This window comes from Coptis chinensis, chromosome 1 (assembly GCF_015680905.1).
Source record: "Coptis chinensis isolate HL-2020 chromosome 1, ASM1568090v1, whole genome shotgun sequence".
Lineage (NCBI taxonomy): Eukaryota > Viridiplantae > Streptophyta > Magnoliopsida > Ranunculales > Ranunculaceae > Coptis > Coptis chinensis.
The window spans coordinates 21206485-21214798 of NC_141456.1; the positions used below are offsets into that span (position 1 = coordinate 21206485).

At 33.5% G+C, this 8314-nt stretch overlaps 1 long non-coding RNA gene across 2 annotated transcripts; it reads right to left on the reverse strand.

Moving 5' to 3' along the window:
- Window positions 1–3981: 3981 nt before the first annotated feature.
- Window positions 3982–6490, reverse strand: LOC147522845 (uncharacterized). 2 transcript variants are annotated; one of them, XR_015195657.1, is made up of 4 exons: window positions 6403–6490; window positions 5220–5287; window positions 5037–5112; window positions 3982–4138 (listed from the first exon to the last, which is right to left on the reverse strand). It is a non-coding gene; the product is annotated as an uncharacterized LOC147522845 (long non-coding RNA). The 2 variants fall into 2 exon arrangements; XR_015195656.1 differs by having other exon boundaries at window positions 3982–5112.
- Between the last annotated feature and the right edge of the window lie 1824 nt (window positions 6491–8314).

Genomic DNA, 8314 nt, shown 5'->3' on the forward strand with positions numbered 1-8314 from the left:
CACCAAACCCAGTTGAAAGAGTTGGAAGTCTTGTAAATAGTTTTCTTTGCTTGTCGAAAGCATCCCTTCGAAAAGTAACAACTTCCATTCTACTTTGCCGGCTACATTATTTGTTAGTCTCATTTTTCCAATGAATTAAGTTGTGAGTAGAGACATTATGCAACTTGTAGTAGCTCTAACAGTAATATATCTTTAAGTTCCCTATCCAATGAATAGAAGAGCTTTGCTTGCGTTAGCACCTACAAAATTTGTGGGCATGCCTGTTTCTAAAGAGATTAGTAACTTCGATAGAGTGCAAATGGGGTTTGAACCCGGACCTACAGTATTATCACCTAAAAGGTTTTACCAACTAATCTAGCTGACACTTACAACTGAAATGGGATACCATAAGTGAAAAGAACAATTGTAAACAACAGCAGGAAATAAAAGACAATAATAAAAAGTAAACACTCTTATTAGATTTTACCAAGTGATACTATCAAACTTGAAAACTGGTTTGAAAGGGTCACCATGGTTTGAAAGAAAATTTTAAAAAATTAGGGGAAAAAAAAACAAAAGCTTACATCCTTAGAAAAATTTAGTAATCTGTGTGTTGTGTCCATGCCATTACTATTACTCCAATGTTTCCAACGTGCATTTCTAATTAATCAATGTCCTTACCGTGCATACTATGATAACTTAAGTTGTCAAGGCACCTACACTAACTTACAATCCCCTTGCAACTTATGTTGTTAAGGTACCTTCTAATAAATGAAAAAAAACCAAACCAAGGCAACTTTCACAATAAGCATATTATCCAAAATAAGAACAAAATCTGTACAAAGCAAAAATCCATCCATCTACTAATAAATAAGGTATCTGTTTACGTGTTGTAAATCAATGCCCTGATGAAGAAGTAATACCTGCTACATGTGGTTTAAGGTTCATGCCAAACGTGGCAAGCTGCCGCCAATCAAATATCTCCTTGAGTCCCTTTACTACCACCACCCTGCGACATTAACAATTGAAATGATACTCCTAGGTCAGAGAATTGAACTTAATATAATAGGATCAAATTAAAATCTATCCACGTTAATGATAATCAATGGGAAGGAAAAATGTCGCTACCCCAATTAACAAAATCTCAAACCTCTACAGCAAGTTTAAACTCCAAAACCCAAATACAGAGTATTACCTTAATGCGAATTAGCAAAGCGATCTCCTAGCTTCATGTCATTGGTTCTACAATAAATATTGGGATGGGAGGATAAAAAAATGTTCATGAGGTCTTGGGAAATGGCGGGTATGAGGGACAAAGTTTGGGTTTCCCAATTCCATTTTTCAGTGCATTATTTAAATAGTAGACTGAAAAAAGACTCATAAGAAGTGTTTAAGATGTTCTACTTTTTTTAATGGGAGTTATAAGAGATCTGAAATGGTTTTTGGTGTGTTTCACTTCTTTAAAGTTCAAAGTGGGGAATAGAAGGTTTAGAAGATGAAGGCCTAACTTTTAGGTTACAATTATGAAAATTCATGAATGTATTATGAGATTTTATTATTCGACTTAATTGTGATCCCAATCCTTTGAATGTTATTGGAGAAAACAACAAGTAATATCACTTTGAACGCTTTCGGTTAAATTAATTTGTTCATGAAATATGACTACTCTTAGTTTATTACTATCAGTCCAATGAAATGATTTTCAAACTTAAATAGACATCAATGCCGTCAAAGATAGTTGCCACAGTACAAAGCTTCCTATAAACAAAGAACCTTCCATTAGTACAATAATAGAATTACAAAGATGAAATGAAGTTCACTATGAAAGTTTCCCAAAATTTGATAGCACTCACGCGTACATACACAAACAAAATGATAAACAAAAGTAAAGACGAATACAAAATTTTTTTACAGCCACCATCATATCCTAATCACCAAGATTGCAATAACAGACGATGAAGATGTTATAAGAGGTCCAATATAATTGTGTGCAGAGGCACCAAATTATTTGAACTTAAGGACATCAGTTGAAATGTTGTAGCTATGAACACCGCTTTCTCTTAATTACTTTCTAAAGTGCAACTCCTAGACATTTAGCCATTGAGTCTTCCTTTATTGAGAACAATAACTTGAATTTATAAGTTGGTAGCATGCTTAGTTATGCGCAACAAAAATTGCTTCAATCCCTAATTTTAGACACAATGCGGATGTTCAATCTTTGTTTGTAGGTCTTTCACCCAGGCTTAATGAACCATGGCAAGTATGAAGAACCGACTGCTACAACCGAATCTGATTCTACCCATAGCCTATCGAAGCCTTTATCCCCAGAGCAACTTCAACACTCTATTACTGCCAACAACAGAGAATTGGGAATCACACCAGAGAACTTGTAGAATAACACATGATGAACTATGTCTGTATACCAAAGCCAGCTAACCCAAGTTTACTTTAAGCTAGGCTATCAATATTAACACATCTTTAATTTGATTGTTCAATCACTTTTATGCCAATCCTTTTCTGGGCACTACTATTTTTTTCTCTGAAAAATAGCCATCATATTAGTAGGATAGAAATAGGCAACATATTCAAATTTTATTTTCTTTGCAACCAATCCTAAATTCAAGTCCTTCATACCCTCTAATGGTATCATGTATGTCAGAGAGTTAGCTCAATAAGAATTCTTTATGTACAACAGACAAAGGCTTGGTCAGAATTATCAAGGCCGCCTCACTATGTAAGCTTTCAATTTGAAAGGAGCATTAAATTACATTGTTAAGGTATCATGAAGTATTTCTTGCGGTATCAAAACAATATATGAAGGTCTTTCATTGTCAGCCAACCTATATCATGAGGGCAAACTAAAGTGACCAATAACTTAAAAAAGACTACAAACCATTTGTTGGAGTGGACGTACTTCTACTAATTAACTCCCTATATCTGGCTCCCCACTCTCATTAAATAACACTCAACACATGAATCTGTGAAGGGATAATAAAACTGAAATGCACCTAATTGAAAGAAGGGTCCCCGTGACATATCTTTTTCCGCAACCACAAAATTAACAATACATGTTCCAGTAAGCATAAGAAATTTGCAAAGCCCTCAAAATTCAAGTAAAAAGAATAATGTCCCAATCAACTCATAGGAAAGAAATTAAAAATTAAAAATGGAAACAACCGGCAATGATTCAATTCACCCTTGTCCCCACTCAAAATTCTTGCTAATTCACAAATATGTGATGCAAACAATGAGTATCATTTCCGATGGAAGAATATAATTAGATAATCTATATTAGATGATTTCAAAACAGGAAAAGATCGAGTTTGGGATTCAGTATCTTTTTCAAGGATAGTTTCATAAATACCTTTTTCAAGGGATCGGATTAGCTTCTCCCCATCAGGGAATAATAATAACTGCAGCAACAATCCCTATAAAGTCAGAAGAATCAATGTTAAGTTAAGAAAAACAAACAGAATTTTAGGGCTACAAAAAAGAGAAGATAAATTTTCCGAAAGACAATTGATATTACTAAGTCGTTGCACACTCTTAGATACTTACCAGCAAGAACTTTATGTATTAAGACTGAAAGGTCAAAGAGAACACGGGAGACTCACTTTTAAGAACTTAATCGCAAACAATGATGAATCCAACTATAATAATGAAATTAAAAAGAAATTAAAACTTTACTGTGTCTTGTGAATGCAAATGAAATAAAATGGAACGGCTGCAAAGTACAATTATTGATTGTAATATAATCTTACAATAACTTCGAATAACTTCTTTGGACATTGGTCATTTGAATCAACTTTAGAATTTGCATACGTGAAAAGCCCAAAACACAATTTCAATTAATTGGCAACCCCGAAAACCAAAGTAAAAACTGACTTTTTAATCTTTGAGGAAGAGAATTTGCATGTGTAGTGTATTATTAGCACTAAGTCGAGGGGAAAGAGAGTCTGTACTTGGGTCTCTGACCTTAAGATAGGAGCAACTTGACCAACCACGATGTTTGATACCCTCCACCTCCTGTCACGCACATACTCTTTCCCTCTCCATCATTATCTATTAATGGCACCAATCATTCAACTCACCTTTATGTTCTGTAGGGATATTCTCCAAAGCTTCTAATCTAGGTTCTTATAGTCATCAAGGTTGTTTCCTTGTAAGTAAATTACAAAACTCAAAATCTCATTGAAAATTTAGAAAGAATGATTTGCAAGAAAAAAACAATACCAGCAACAATATCCTTGTCCTGCAATAAGGATCCAAGTGTTTTTTTTTATCATAATTGTGATAAAAGGGTGTATATTTTCATAACGATTAAAAAGAAAACATAACACATATGCATGGTCTATTACATTGTCTAGCTAGTGAATTTGCCACTGACTTTCCTTCATCATAAGGCATGATATGCATTGTCTATTACATTGTCTATGTACCAAGTTCTATTTATTTTTTAACCATTTAAGAAAACAAAATGCATTCGATCAGCGGGTAAAAGAAAATTGACTCTCAAAATGAAATCTTATCAAAACTCACCAATGACCTAATTGAGACGCAATCAGGTATGTACGTGAGTTAATCTATGAACCCTTTTCAACTTTACAAACAAATCATGATGAACAAAGATGAGTCCAAGTAAGGAACAAACATTAGCACTTCACGTCCATGACACACTCATTTTGCTAGTATAGATACACATGTTAACAAATTATAGTGGCTGAACATGAACTAACCCTCTTGTCTATATATTTGTGTAAATGGACTCTAGTCGTTTATTTTCAGTTCTATCCACTTTATGTACTTGCGTAAAGGGATTGAAGTAAGACAGAAATGCCAGTATGAAAATAATAATTAATTTGACATTACAACATATCTATCTCTTTAGCTGCACTGATACATACCATGCATAGTTCCAACTTAGAGAACTCAGCTATGATGAAATCACTATTGCTTAATGATTAGCACTCACACCACAAATGAAAGCTATAAAGTTTAAGTATCTATGGTGCAACCACATTATTATGATTATAGTAACTATAACATAAAAATTGTACCAGATTAGAGTGAAGTGCATAGGAGCACTGCTTGCAAACCTATATACAAACAACTACCATAGCAAGAGTTGCAAACCTGCATATATTAATAGTTGTTTCATATAAAAATTACAAATGAGTAAATCTTGTAAAAGAAGATGAGAAACCAAACCGATAGTGAGACAAAAGAAAAATTGCCCTTACCTGTGATGACTGTGATGTCAGTGCTTTGTCTCGTATGTCTCTGATTGATTTTGCTATTACTTTGAATCCTGATTTATTTGACAGATCAATAGGAGTTTTTTATAAATTAAATCCTGGAGGATCAATTAGAAAACAGACCATTTAATTTGAATCTAACTTATACTAAACCCATCCTAAGAACGGAAATCCCAATTATGCTAAATCGTTTTTTATGTAACATTTTTTTTTAACTGGTTCAAATTTTGTTGACAACATCTTGTATAGATGAAAAAAATACTTGAAAATAGTCTGTCATGAACAAATTAAGAAAATATGTATAATCACGCAACAAATTAGCTGAAAGTATGGACAAAAATGAAAGTAGTACCATATTAGGTGTATGTACGTGAGTTAAACAACATATATGTTCATGCAACCTCACTACTCTGACCTCAATTCCTATTTTATTGATTACCTTAAACATTGCAGCACCTCCAAGAGAGCTGACGTAAAAATGCAAAGGTGGAAGATATATATTGTTTAATTTCAAGTATAGTCAATCTTCATAAGTCATAATTAAAAAGCATAGGTCTTGCGTCCTTTTGCAAATTGCTCCTCTATTTACCAATATGTTTTTAGCTGCTGGAAAATGAATGTTACATCCTACTTCTTCACATCCATTAATGAAATCCCAAGCCTAAGAGTAAGAACTGTCTCATAATATATTAAATCGATTAGTGTGGTAAACTTTTACTTCATGCAACTACCTGCATTTGGAACTCCACTGTCATATAACAAATATCATTCGAAACAAAAAAAAAAAAGTTTCTATTCATTAATTACTACGTTTAAATTTGATATGAGATACAACATTATTTTCTAATTGACAATTTTATCCCAAATCCTGTTATCAATTATGTTTTGCTTCAATATAATCAGTGCAACTAATTAATAGAACTGGCCTATGAAACAAATGCAAAACAAAAGTGGAAATGAGTGTATTCATTTACCACTCAAACAACCTGAGTTATCCAAAACGAACAATTTAACTGTAAATCCAATATGATATTGTTTAAAGTTCTTTATCTGAGAGCATTCTGTTTTTTGATACATTAGACAATATATGGGATTTACGACGATAGCTACCTTATCGTTAACACTAAGCTATATTAACGTTAAAAGAAGAGAATGATGTGGATGATACCTTTAGTTGTACATTGAAGCAACGCAAATTCCCATTGCAATTCCTAAAAACTCAATATCATAAAGAAGATCCAAAATGTCAAAAAACACATAACTTGGCTCTAAAATTGCAAAGAAATCCCCAAATCACTCTTAGTGAACTCAAAACCCCGTGAAAAAATATTTGGAGAACCATAAAAATCCCAAATAAATATATTAAAAAAGAAGAGAAGATAAGAAATGGCCCAAGGTTGCTGAACGAACCTTTGAACTAAATGTGAGACTTCAAAAAATAAGAATTGCTGATGAAGAGGATGGGAGAGTCAACAAAAAGAAGAAACATGATCTTAGGTAATTTATCTCAACCCCACCAAACCAAAGCGATTCCAACTTCATTTTGCATCAAAACATAAATTAAGGCAAAATCAACAATCAACATACAAATTAAGTAACATTGCTCATACCTACAAAGATGATCTTAAGTAAATGCGTGTCTTTCGCTACCAACGTCTTTGACTTCCATTGCATTGCAATGACAACCATCTGTTGCTATCTCTTGAATGAAAAATGAAAAGCCAATCTCTTGAACATTTATTTGCAAATGGCTAAACCGGGTTTTTATATATTTTTTCTCGTTATAAAATGGTTTGGATATATAGCACGAGTTGAGGTACCAATATTACATCTTGATCACTAAAAAGTTCCAACTAATCTTAACCAATATAAGGTAAACCACAAAACCGATAAAGTACCTCAACCTGTTGTTTCAATCAATTGATCCCAAACGCTGTTGAGCAGCCGAGAAGTTGTTACAGGTGATGTCAAATAATCAATCAAGTCCATGTCGCACATGTGAAGCACCTATTCCTCACAAATCTTCGGGTAAAAAAAAAATGCGAAGTTTAAAAAAATAACAACTTAATAGAATAAAGACCAAATCCAAACTCAATATATGTTTTGTAGCATCGATGGGCAACTAATTAGTACTCAAACAGACAATAGTATGATCAAAATCTTTTGGCCAAGATACTAACCACACGATTATCTATGGGTTTTTGCCTTTATGGTATAACTACACAAAATTTAAAACTCCTCAAGCAACTATTAACCGTCAAACTAATTTATTAGTAGAACTAATTAGATTTTAGAACTTCAAATTTTCAAACACAAAGTCAAATAAAGAATCAAACATGTAGCAAATCAATTGGGTGCAACAAAATAATTCGGAACTCTAAAGTTAAGTGAAGGAATACAAAACCAAGAAATTCTAATAAAAAAAATATACCCAATTGAGATTGAGGTTTTAAATACCCGTATATGGGGAAGAGCTTATAACAGAAGGCTTCAAGTTGGGGTTTGGGATCATGAAAGTTGATCGACTAACGGAAAGAAGCGGTGAAGGTAGAGTATGATCGAGGTTCTTTTCTCACGCTAGAATGCAAGTAATGAGAAACCCCGTCCTTCTCTTGTCTCAAACACATTTGAATCTTCAACATGTACTCGAAGACTCTGCACAGAATCTTCTTCAATCCACTTAGTGCCCTTCCCATCATAATTAGCGTAAGTATCAAGAAGAAAGGTCGCTTCAAAGTCGTTTGCATAGCAATATATCCATTACCCCCATCCCAAGTTCAATGAAGATATCCAAAACGTTCTTCAATAATGCAACATGTGTTCACTGTGTGTTTCTGGGATATATGGCAAAACCTTCGCAGTGATATATTCAACGAAGCCTTTTCTGTATTGGTCGTAGTGATCTTCAAACTAATCATGAGGATTTGTATGAAACTTTACAGCATCACAAAAAACAAATACTTCTACTCACAATCTAGCTTATAACAACCGATTTTCTCCAATATCCTACTGCCTGAAAAACTCTAGCTAACGGTGAGCATGTGCTGGTTTTACGAAACCGGTGAGCTGTAGATCGAAAA